This window comes from Thunnus albacares, chromosome 23, assembly GCF_914725855.1.
Source record: "Thunnus albacares chromosome 23, fThuAlb1.1, whole genome shotgun sequence".
NCBI lineage: Eukaryota > Metazoa > Chordata > Actinopteri > Scombriformes > Scombridae > Thunnus > Thunnus albacares.
Genome location: NC_058128.1, coordinates 2,205,023 through 2,217,543, shown reverse-complemented (window position 1 = coordinate 2,217,543; position 12,521 = coordinate 2,205,023). Strand labels below are relative to the sequence as shown.

Here is a 12,521-nt window from a genome sequence, read left to right as displayed (position 1 = left end):
TGCCTTTACCAGATCTTCTCATCTCTGCTGGATGCTAGCAGCTCCAGGCTACATTAGCCGCTACTAGCATAAATACTAAATTGGATCAGGTGGAGGGACGAACTCTCGCGAGTGCGGTTAGGGCTGTAAAATGAAGCCAATGCAAAAGTGCCAAAAGCTGCAGTTCCTTGAACGGCCACTTGAGGCTCCAAAGGTGAGTCAATCCCCATAGACCTCCATGTTAAAATGCCCAACTTTACAGCAGAAATAAACATGTTTACAGTCTGGTACAAAAAACGGTTTTGGTCTCTGTAGCTAATTTCCTCTTTCATGACAACTGTACAGGGGTGATTTTTTTTATAACTCACCCGTTTTATTAAGTTTTATTAAGCTGTAAAGTTCTGCATAATGAAGGACATGGCTGCTTTGAGTGACAGGTCCGCCAGCCGCTAGGTGGCTTGTTTCAGCCATTCATCCCGCCTCTTTGCCCATTTTTGATTGGCTGGGTGTTAGACAGCATCACGCACTGCCAGGATGGCGACGGCCGGAGCGGCTCACTTTGAGCTTCAAAACCGCTCTTCAGAAACCAACGAGTGACGTCACGGTAATTACGTCTATATTTTTATACAGTCTATGGGTTACTCTCATGAGAATTTCTGAAAGCGTCCATCCAGCTGATCCAATCTAGCACCAACCATCTCTGTTGGCGGTCGAGTTGAGTTGGTAATGTAGGCGCCAGGTTTTTACAAGGACAAAGAATGTGTGGAATAAAAAAGACTTTCTGACAATCAGACAATCTGTCCTTGTGTGTACTCGTAACTATTCCAATTCAAAGTCTGCAGCTAGCCGGAAGTGTTCTCGCTCTGCCCATTTTACCGGGAGTTGACGGGAGCAGCGCTGTACCGTGAAGCCAATTTGACATAGTGGCCAAACCATGTAATTACAACTTCCTATCCGTCACATGATGCACAATCATTGGAAAAGGAGCAGCTGTAAAACGGTGAATAAAGGTTTTTGAGTGAAATGACTCATTTTAAAGCATTGCCAGATAATTATCATATTGATACAATAATTTTGCTCTGCCAAAAGTCCCATAATGTACGATAATTTGATCATTTTGTGACACTTAGCATGATTATTTGGCTCATTTTAGTTCATTTTCCAACACTCAGGATAGGAAAATATTGATCTTACGTCTGTGTTATCGCATCTCTTCTCACTTGAAGTCAATCATGCTCGTTGTGATGATGCACATGACGCAGCATGGACGTCGTTCTCCCGCATGAGTTTGGACGAGAGACAGCTTTTCAATGTTGGGACATTTTTATTTGAGTGAGTCCAGAAAGACTACTCTCTTCCATGCATCATAAACTACATCAGCATTTAAATGCGTGTTTTCTGAAAGTTCTCTTGGTTACCACTCACGTACGATAATTTGTCTCTGGTGCGATACTTTAATATTTCCCATCTGCCAACGCCGTCGTTTCATTATCAGAGTTTGATCTGTTCAGTCTGATAACATTTGGAAAGTCTAAAAGAGCTGCACGATTAAATAACTTTATCCTCATTCAAGTGAACAAGGAGCCAACAGCTGAAGAAGGACTCTACTATTTTAAGACAAACTGAGCGTTAGCAATAGCAAACACTGTTAATCCAAACTCCTGTTTTTAATAGTCAGGTTGGGTTCAGTTAAAGTGGTTGTGGCTCATATCTTCAGACCTGTGCAGCCCTCAATTGTCTTGCTGCACAGTTCAGTGTAAGTGGCTGAGCTCTGTACTCTTCTGTACTCTGTTCCTCATGCGATGAGCAGCAGAGAGGAAGAGGACGAGGAGGAGGAGGAGGAGGAGGGATGCCTCTGCTTCATGCAGACCGACGCTGCATCCCCCGTGGCAACACGCAGCCCTGTCATCTCCTGCCTCGTGCTCGTGCCCGAATCAGGGGCAACATACTCATTAAGCTTTCTTCTTTTCCACGGGGCACTTCATCTCTCTCTCTCTCTCCATCCTCCCCCTCTCCTCTCCTTTACTCTCTCCACAGCCATCATCTCGCCCTACATCCCTCTTATCTCCTCACTCTCGGCTCAGCGTACCTCAACGTGAAAACCTCAAGAGACAGTGAGAGAGGGAAGGTGAAGATGGTGGAAAAAATCTAATGTAACCACATGAAATCATAATTTAATAAACATGCTGGTTGAGACTTGAGATGATTCAAACACAGTCATCAAGCAAATAAAGAACTCTGGTACTTTCAAGGATGTTATATCTGTGTGAAGGAAATACAGCTCTGATAATGTATTTATTTACAACTCTGATAATTCATTCTTTTTGTTCAGTTTTCATTTGTCATGATGTAAAATCTAAAGAAATAAAACCTTACATTGCTCAGGAAAAGTGATAAACATAAGAAAAGTTTAAAAGTCTAAAGTTTAAAACAAATGTTGGTGGGTTGAACCACAGACCACAAAACTAGCAGTTTGGCTAAAAGATAAGCAATGCTAACATGCTAAAGCATAAATTGTTATGTTACACTAATGTGTAAGCTAAACATTAACATGTTAATACAACTACTGGACTATACTGTAACTGTATACGATACTGTCTGAGATGTTAGCTTTAGCCTGTTGACATCCTAATGTTAGCATGTAAAATATCAAGCAAACGACAGCTAGCATGTTAGCATACTGAAAAATAACGTTAGCTTGATGAAAGCCTCCTTTTGAAACAGTTTGGGAGCATTATTCCAAACTTTAATTTACACCAAATACATGGAAATTAAATCTAAATACTAATTCTATCATATTATATATTTGAAGTGGTTCATTAACAAGTGAAATACAAAAAAAAAATTTGACATTTAAACACTGCATAGCTAATTTTTAATGAACTGAATCTGTTTAATTCATCAGTTAATATTTGATTTGATTTTAGATTTTGTTTTGTAACCATTTTGTTCACTGTTTGTGGACACTTCTCTAGTTCTTTTCACCAGGTTTGAGATACCGTAGCTTTCAGAGGTTCCTGATATCTCCAACTCCAAGAATTACAACCAGGAGGCTAAAGTGAACATTTCTTTTCCACTCAACTGAGATACTAAATGATTGATGATATTCTGACATTTACGTAACTCATGCTGAACAACTGGGAAAGTTGCATTTTTCTGCAAGCTTCAATATATCCAACTTGGCACTGAAATGTGGAATTTTTACCTGCAAATCCAAACAGCAGGTGCTTCATGTCAGTAATTAACCCCAAATTTCATGGTTATCGTATGTTAGCTGTACACGTTCAAATTTAATATAAGTTTAAGGTTGCAGTTTAGAAACGTAATTTTTCCAGTAAAATAACTAATTTTAGCCAAATGTAGACCAAATATCATGTATGAATATTTGTAATAGTGAAGTACAAACTACTATTTAAATGATAATTGTACAGATTTCATAAATACATCTAATTTGTCATTTTAAACTTAAACTCCACCTTAAACTAGTGGAGAAAGTCTTTATATATTTCCATGTGTATTAGGTAAATCTATCAGCGACAGTGGCTGTTATATTGGACTTATTTATATCGTCCAAACTGAATTCCTCCTGAGTTTATCAAGCAACATTTCAAAGTCTATTTCTCAGTGTGTCAGATACAGTATCCTCCAGCACAATGTTGAGGTGATTAAATAAAAGAAAATTAGTATTTGCTTATCCCTTATTCATATAAAATTTCAATATGTTCACACATGGATGAGTGAACGGTGGGAGGAGGGTGTTTAAAGCAGCAGCTGCAGCACGGACTTATGAATGTACCAACCAACCAACCCCCCCCCCACCTCCTCATTCATAAACACACAGGATGCTTATATAATGCCTATGCAGATCCCCCCCCTCTTTCTCCACAGCTATTTATAAGCCCCATAGCATGCAGGGAAAGGAGCGTGGCCAATTCATGCAGTGCCCTTCAAGACCAACACACGGCCCTTGGGGGCTGCCGGGGCCCGACTTCAGGGAGCTATTATTAGAGTCACGTCATGGGAGAGCCAGCGAGGAGAGAGGGAGGCGAAGTGACAGATGGGGGGAGGGGAGAGATAACGGACACAGAGCATAGTGGTGCTGCTGATGATGGAGGGGATGTAAAGTAAAGGCTGGGAAAATACTGATGTCATGAGGTTCATGTTTAACCATGTAGCAGCAGAAATAAACTGCAAGTCCTCCTAATGAAACCACAAAATACACTGTAGGTCCATGAACCCCTGAATGACACATACAAGTGTTTTCTGATCGGACGCCAACATCAGCAGGTTAGTGTCCGAAGCGGTTGCACATCACTGTTGGAAAATACGATGTGACAACGCTATGGTTAAGGTCTGGTTTGGTTTAGGCAAACAAGTGGTAATTACCACATCTTGAGGTTGAAGTACCTTAAAGTGGCACCAACAGCCGCTGGCTCCATTCAAAAAGCCTCATCTTCTCTCTCGAAATATCAATCAATCATTCTTTTCAATAAGATTAAGATAATAAGATGTGAAGACTTATAGAAACTTTGATGTCTGCCGTGTGGTCATGGTTTGGGTTGAAATTGTCTCACAATTGGAAACAGGAAGTGAACTCCTGCGTTACCATTCAATGTTTACATGTACTATAATAACATCACCTGATTTCCTCCCTTGAAAACAACCAAACATCTCGTTTCCATAGAAACGGTCAGGTAAGAGACTGTGCACTGCTCTTTACTGAAGATGGGGAGGTCAACCAGACCTACATTTTCCTCATCATAGTCTTTTCTCTTGTAAAAGTAAAACATTTTATCTACATATTCCATTATTTCCATTATTTTCTCATATCTGGACATCTTTGAACTCTCATATAACTTGTTCTTAATATTGTATTTGCAAGTGCATGTAGGGGTTAGTATCCTGTAGGCCTTCCAGAGCATTGGTACATGTCCGCAAGATGAAATGAAGCACATCAAGTAAGGTCAGCAGTTGTGAGAAATCAGGAATTTCTCAATGAATGAGATTTTGATGTCGGCCAGGGATGACTCAGCTCTGACCTGCACACTAGTGATTATACTCTTTGATCCTACAGGTACGTACAAAGTATACAAGCAAGGACATGAACAGAGTACATAAAACATCTTGTTGTATTTTTGCACCTATATAATGGCCACAAAAATTGACACGTTTGTTAAATTCACAATGTGGTGAGTATCTTTGATTTCATAGTCAGTTGGTAAAACGTATTGTTGTTGCTATGGTTACATGAGTAGCTGAGTTCCTGGAACTGTTTCAGTAATCAGAATCAGTTTTATTGGCCAAGTATGTTTAAACATACAAGGAATTTGACTCCAGTTTCTAGCGGCTCTCAATGTATTTAATGGACAAAAAGTGTTTTGTGAGGCTACAAGATAAAGGGCCGTACGAGCAGTTTTATATGCTGTGTTATTGACACAGCTGACTCAAGGGAGCAGTGAGATGTTTTGTTGTCTGGATAAGATTCTTTATGATCTGTCAGCAGGACGTGATTTGACGACGGCTCGCTCTCAAGGTTCAGTGTAAATAAAGAAACATCAGCTGGCAGCATCAATGTCCAAACAGCAGTTTCATCATCATAACACTGACCTAAATGGGACACGTTGTCAATGAGCTGATCGATAGGAGCACTTAAGATGGCAGTAAGTCAGCGAGCACAGTGACATATTGATGCCAGAGGAGATTCTGTGCAAGCTGAGCGGGTGAAGGAGAGACGTGCTGGCAGGTTTGACAACTGATCGCTGTCTTCAGATAACAGGAAACCTCCGAGGAAGATGGGCAGGGAAAAGGTACATCTATAAAATTATTGTCGATATGTTATGTAACACTCATGTAAGATCAACAATTACAGATTTCTCAAGAAATATAAAAACCTAACTACACGTTCCTGCTCCTTAAAGGAGGAAACTTTTAGATTTCATTGACCTCTGACCTTTCTTCAAGCGCCACCTTCAGGACAAAGTTGACATTTTTAGCTCCGCAGCTGGTAATGCTCTAAGAATACTCACACACATGAAATCAATTTAAGTAGGGATGTGCGATATTGGATTTTTTGCCGTTATCAGTTATGACAATATTTCCAACTCATTGTGGCCGATACGATATATGCACATATTTTTTTCCAGCTGGCTGAGGTGACTATTATGCATGCAAGCATAGATTGAACTAAGAATGATCAAGAAAGACAATATATGAAGGAAGAATTTAGGAAGCCTTAAAACTTTAATGAACCTGCCAAGTTGGTGGAGCAGTAGAGTTTTCTTTGAGTTTATTAGACAGACAGGATTAATGTGAAGGATTTAATCTCTGGTCCACACTCTGGAGCAGAAGGTGGCGGTAGTGCGCCTAATACGCTGGTTGCCAACCACCGTTATAAACCAAAAAGATTTTTTTTTTCCAAACAAAGTGGCACATCCTGTCAGCCGAGGTGTTTCCTATCTCTGCAGCCGAACACAGCAGCTCCCCCACCGACTGTTTCACCCTGACGGTCCTGGTACTTCCTCCGCAGGCTAACGTTAGCTGAGAGGCTAGCGGAGCGTTAGCCGCAGCATGACCAGAGGGAGGCACAGCCCAGCCAGCCTCTACTAGCTTCCCAGCTAACGCTAGGCCCGGTTCTGCATGTGGATCCAGGTTTGTTATTCAGGTTAAAGTGGGAAGAGGCAGCGGGTCTGACGGGCAGCTGAGTTGAAGTGGAGCCTGCAGAGGAAACACCGGGACCGTCAGGGTGAAACAGTCCGTGGAGGGAAGCACAGTCAGGCGGCGGAGGAGAAGGCAGAAATGGCCAATGCCGATATTTCATTTTAGCACTTTTATCAGCCGATACCAAAGACATGCCGATAATATTGTGCATCCCTACATTTATGCATTAAAACTGTCGAATGTGACCTAATGTCCCATCTATCAAAATACACCTGTTTCTTCTGTACTAATATCCCTTTGATTTGACAACTTAAAATGACTATGTAATGATTTATATTTTTTAATCATATAAATAAGTTTTGTTTTTTGACATATTGTAGGTATCTAGCCCTTTAATATATCTGTGTGTATTATCAGGCACATGCTGGGAAATGTTGGGTCTATGAGTAAGACAACTTAATTGATTTTTTATGTAATTTTTGCATCAATGTGATGAACAACTTTTGTATTTTGTATTTTTTTTTAACGTACAAAGCAGTGTAGTGCTTTATTTGTCTGTTTCCTATGTCAGTGTGATTCTACTTCCACTGAAAGAGACACAAAACTACTGACTACTACTGTTCAATTTGGAAAATACTGAGGTGTGATTCATTGGGTAATATGTGAAAAACAATAGTTTAGTCTCTTTAAAGATAAACACAAATAGGATTATTATAGCTGCTGTATGCTTTATTGAGGCTTCTGAATATAAATAATATTGTCCACTTCATAAAGAACTTCTGTTTTTATGATATTTTACATTCAGATTTGGAAACACTGCTGTATCTGGGCTGAGATGGAGGCTCACTACATGTTGATTCACGTGTGAGCAGAGAAGATCCAGAAACGCTGCAGGAAGTCGACGGTGAACAGACTGAAAGCAGATTCTCAGATCTGCTGCATGAATAAATGATAGATGGAGTACAGAGTCCCACAGCAGGAGGACACACAGTTTCCCTGTTTAACAGTCCGGCTGCTCCTGCCTGTACGGAGGATAAATAACAGTCCGGTCAGATCGTAGTGGGACGCTGCAGAGAGGAAGAACAGTCTGAAACATCTGTATTCTTGTTTGTTTATATATATATATGACTCTAAAGGAAGAAATAATATGAATTAAACAAGAGAACATGAGGAGGAAATGCATAAAAACCTGCATTCACCAATTATTAAAACATCAACATGTCCTGTACACAATTAGTGGAACGTTTGACTTCATACAGCTTGACGCATGATGTTAACTCTAGTGAGGAGGATAAAATAATGCACTTTTATTCTTGTGTTTAATCTGTTTTATTCTATTGAAGCTTATTTTTTATCTTCCATTACTTTTATATATGAGGTTTTATACTAATAAACTCGCCCTGCATGATCCCGTCAGGCTCCCATTGACGTCATGTGTTCAGCAACAAGGAAGTTCTCTGGCTTTGTAATTTTGTCTTTTATCTTCTGGTCTACACAGGAAGTGGGGATGTCTTGTGTTCTGATCAGCTTGTGCCTGCGTTTTATCAAATATCTGACCAGTTTTACAAAATAACAGACTGACAGAGCTGAAAGAACACAGGAGGCTTTTCTCCCTCAGCAGTCCAACAAACACTGAGTGTTATTTACACAGCAGCACTAATTAGATCATTATAATAGTCATTTTAGTGTGTTTTATTATGTGTTTATAAGAATATAATATCAGAATAGTGTTAGTTACACTATTACACACAGTCCAGGCTTTTTATCGTGTAACAAGCAGATTATTCCAAATATATTATCAATACATATGTTATGTTACACAGTTGGATGAAATTATGTGTTTGAATTCAAATGTAACTTTGTTTTCAAAGATAATCTTTTTAATCTGACACATCTCACATTACCTCCTTAAAAATGTGAGAACTGTACAGCAGGCTGTGTGAGCCAATCAGAACAGAGACTGACTGATAGCAACAGGAAGTTAAGAAACAAAACAGGAAATGGAACAAACGAGGAAAATGGACGGGCCCCGTATGATCAATATGAACTAACGATGGCGTTAATGATGCCTGTCCTGCAGCTGTGTAGGAGCCTCTCATTTAAACATCCCAAAGAACCAGAAGCACAGCAGCCATGTCTGCAGGAGGATCGCTGCCAGGAGCTCATTAAATGCTGCTGTGCACTCAAACCCGATGCACGTTGGAAGATAAAAAGTAAAAGACGTTCAGCTTTTTTCACTCTGACAGCTGATGACATGATGTTTTCTGATGTATTTCTGAGGTGGAATCCCCAGACTGGACTCTCAGAGAACTCCAGGTTCTTCAATAATCAAACTAATGAAATCAGCTAAAGGCTAAATAAGTGGTTCCCAAACTGAGGGTCAGGACTTTCAAAGGGGTCGCAAGTGTCACAAAAAGATTCCCAGAGACGGAAAACCAGAAAAACTGATTCTCCTCTTGTCTTCTGCATATTTTCCTCTATGAATGACTGGATAGTTTTGCCTTTTTTACACATTGAAAACCAAGTATTGTCTAAACTTGTGAAAAAGAGGTAGTGGTGTGTTCGTGGACTGTCTTGATCATATAAAACTCAAGAAAAATGCAGGTGCTCTTGAAGATAAGGGTCATCACATAGAAGGAAAAAACAAACTTCAGGCACTCGTGCGTGGAGCAGGAACGGAAAAACTCTGGGATTAACTCAGGGCCTGTACCCTGATTTTTTAATTGTAAGTAGCCATGTTGAATAAAGGCTTTTTAACTTAATCCCATAGTTTTTCCATTCCTGCTCCACGCATGAGTGCCTGAAGTTTGTTTTTTCCTACCAAGTATTTTCTGTCAAAGAATTGTTTAAAATCTAATTCATTAAGAAACCTCATAGGACGCTGCGTCAGGAACACAAAGGTAAACTGATCTCTCTCAGCAACTCATTATGTCACTCAGACAGATGCTGATCAAAATGTTGCTGCAAACAAAATGTTATGACACAAGCACATAACTTGAAGCCTGACAAGATGGATTCTGTAAAATAAAGCGCCACTTTCGGCTTTAAAGGACGGGTCCACAATTTTCCAAGTCTGCCTTTAAACAACAGTCAGGAGCCCAATTGACCATTGAAACCTGTTTTTCTTGCTGTAATCATTCCTCCTGTTCATACTGACCATTAGAAGATCCCTTCATGATGACCTTACAGTGGAGGTTATGGGGGACAAAATCCACAGTCCTCCTTCTGTGCAAAAATGTATTTCAAAGTTTATCTGAAGCTAATATGAAGCTTCAGCGTCCAAATGAGTCAAATCAAGTAGATATCTTTCAACGTCTGAGGGGATTTTGGCCTCCATCACTACATTTGAAGGATCTTTTAATATCAAGTACGAACAGGAGGAATGATTACAGTGAGGAAAACCTCTTTCACTGTTCATATGGACACCTGACTGCTGTTTTAAGACACACTGTGAATCTATCCTTTAACCGAGATGTTTCTTTACCTTCAAACCTGCAAATTATGTTTACTGAGTTGGGAAACACGATGCTTATTGCAGGGATCTTGTTTACATACCATCCAAAGTTCTTCCTACCAGTTTAATTTTTAAGATTCCTCTGTTCGTGTGCCTCACGCCTCATTGGCATAACTTTTTGATTGCGGAAACATTTGATCAGCGTCTGTCTGGGCGACTGAATGAGTTGCTGAGAGAGGAGATCGCTTTGCTATTGTGCTCCTGAAACACAGCTCCACTCCACATTAATATTTTATCCATCCAAGGTGGTTTCACTTCTCCTCTCCAATCTGAGAGCATTTACAAGAGGCAGGGAGTACAGGAGGTCTGAGTGGAGCAATCTGTGTGCTCATGTGTACAGTAAGTGACTGGCCTCCTCATGACCTGCATGAATCAGTGCCGCGGGGCAGCTAAAGTCAACTCTGCTGCACCAAAGCTGTTGGTTATGAAGGTGGAGGTGCTCATGCAGTTAGTTCAGTATTAATTAATGAGATTGAGTTATCTGCACTGTTAAATGTCCATTAAGGTGTAGCAGGTGTTTCAGCTAACATTAGCATCATCATATTACTGTTGAATGTATTTTGATGTCATGGTATTATCAGGGTCTCAACCTCCAGTTCAGGACCTCCAGAAACTCTGATTTCTCTCCTTTTTCTTCTTGTCTAGTTCTGTGATTTATTGTGTTGATGTGTCATTGATGTCGTCCTTTTGTATTCTGTCTTCATGTGAACCCTAGCTGCAAAACAAAACCCCCCTAATGAGACAATAAAAATAACCTAACCTAACTTGTCTCTGTACGTTTAGGAAGATTTACAAAGCACCCGAGAGTCATGCAGACTTTTCACACAAGTAGAACGTTTTTCTTTTTGTGCAGACTCTCTGAGCACACAGTTAAGAGTGACTCATTCATAATTTGCTGCTTGATAAATGAAATGAAGAAGAAAAACTCCACCTGTGCTCTTTCAAACAGGATATCGAAATGTCATATTTAAAGTACTGCAGCGATTTGGTATTACAATTCCATAAAGTTGGGATGCTTACAGGAGAAAGGATAAGGCTGGTGATTTTCTCTATTCTTCTCTTTCCTGAGCAGCACAGAGGGAATTCACAACAGCCGCCACCAAAGCTCAGCTGCTGGGATGGGAAAGATATCCTGGTGGTGCTGTCCTGGTCATGGTGGTAAATCCGGTAGGGTAATCAAGCAGGCCAATGGCCTAGTGTAGGTTTGATTTTTGAATTAAGATGTCAGCTGATCTAATATGACCATCAGGACTTGGTTGTAATTTGGTTTTCCCACTGGCCATTAGGCCTTTTGCGGCTCCATTACAGGAACAACAGTATCCGACTCCAGGTTCTCCGAAGGCTTTTCTCCATTTGTGGCATGAGTGTAGAGTTGGCCCATTTCCCAGATGAAATGGGCCAACTCTACAAAACTGATCGGCCAAAATTGGACTCTGGCGCCACCCACACCACCCCATCAGTAGCATGTGGGGAGTGATGGGGTCCAGATAGATAAAGTGTATCCTGATGGCTTAGAATTGAGGATGCCCTCAACTTCAATAAATACAGCTGACTCCCAACAGCAACTTGTAGAATATTTTTGACTGATCTTATTTCCCTTTTCCAAACATCTCCAAAATGGGGATGTTTACATTTACTCAAGTACTGTCATAAGTACAGTTTTGAGGTACTTGTACTTTACTTGAGTATTTCCATGTGATGCTACTTTCTACATTTCAGAGGGAAATATTGTACTTTCTACTCCACTACATTTATTTGACAGCTTTAGTTACTTTTCAGATGAAGATTTGACACAATGGATAATATAACAAGCTTTTAAAATACAACACATTGTTAAAGATGAAACCAGTGGTTTCCAACCTTTTTGGCTTTTGACGTCTTACAAAAAGCAGTGTGTAGTCGGAGTCACATTTCACATGTCTATGAGTTGTTAACAGCTCCACCAAATAGTGATTTTTCCCTCTAAACTTCTCACATGCTTTCATTTCAATAAATGTTCAAATGATCCAATATTTCAGCAAAAATCAAAGATTAGAGAAAAAGTCCAAAAACTGAAAACAGATTTGTTGTTGGTACCTCTATCTGAAAGTAACTAACTATCTTTTGACTTGCCTTAGTGTGAAACCATGTTTACCAGTTAAGCACACTGATTTCTTGCTCTAAATGGGTGGATTGACTTGGGCATTGGGAATATTTGTGCACATGTAAGGTTCTTTGGGGCACACTGGCTGATTTTTCATTAAACAGTTTATTTCACTTAAACAATCAGTGTAATCAGGATCAGTGGAGGGTCTGATCACAGTGAAACGTCAGAGAGGTTGTTAGACTACTAATCTTTGCTTCACACACACAGCCATTACTGTGCGTTATC

At 40.1% G+C, this 12,521-nt stretch overlaps 1 long non-coding RNA gene across 3 annotated transcripts; it reads left to right on the top strand.

Moving 5' to 3' along the window:
- Positions 1–3,881: 3,881 nt before the first annotated feature.
- On the top strand, positions 3,882–8,556 carry LOC122975190. 3 transcript variants are annotated; one of them, XR_006400591.1, is made up of 4 exons: positions 3,882–4,673; positions 4,862–5,786; positions 5,898–5,983; positions 7,442–8,556. It is a non-coding gene; the product is annotated as an uncharacterized LOC122975190 (long non-coding RNA). The 3 variants fall into 3 exon arrangements; XR_006400592.1 differs by having other exon boundaries at positions 3,882–5,053; positions 5,483–5,786; positions 7,442–8,554; XR_006400590.1 differs by having other exon boundaries at positions 3,882–5,786.
- The last annotated feature ends 3,965 nt before the right edge of the window (positions 8,557–12,521 follow it).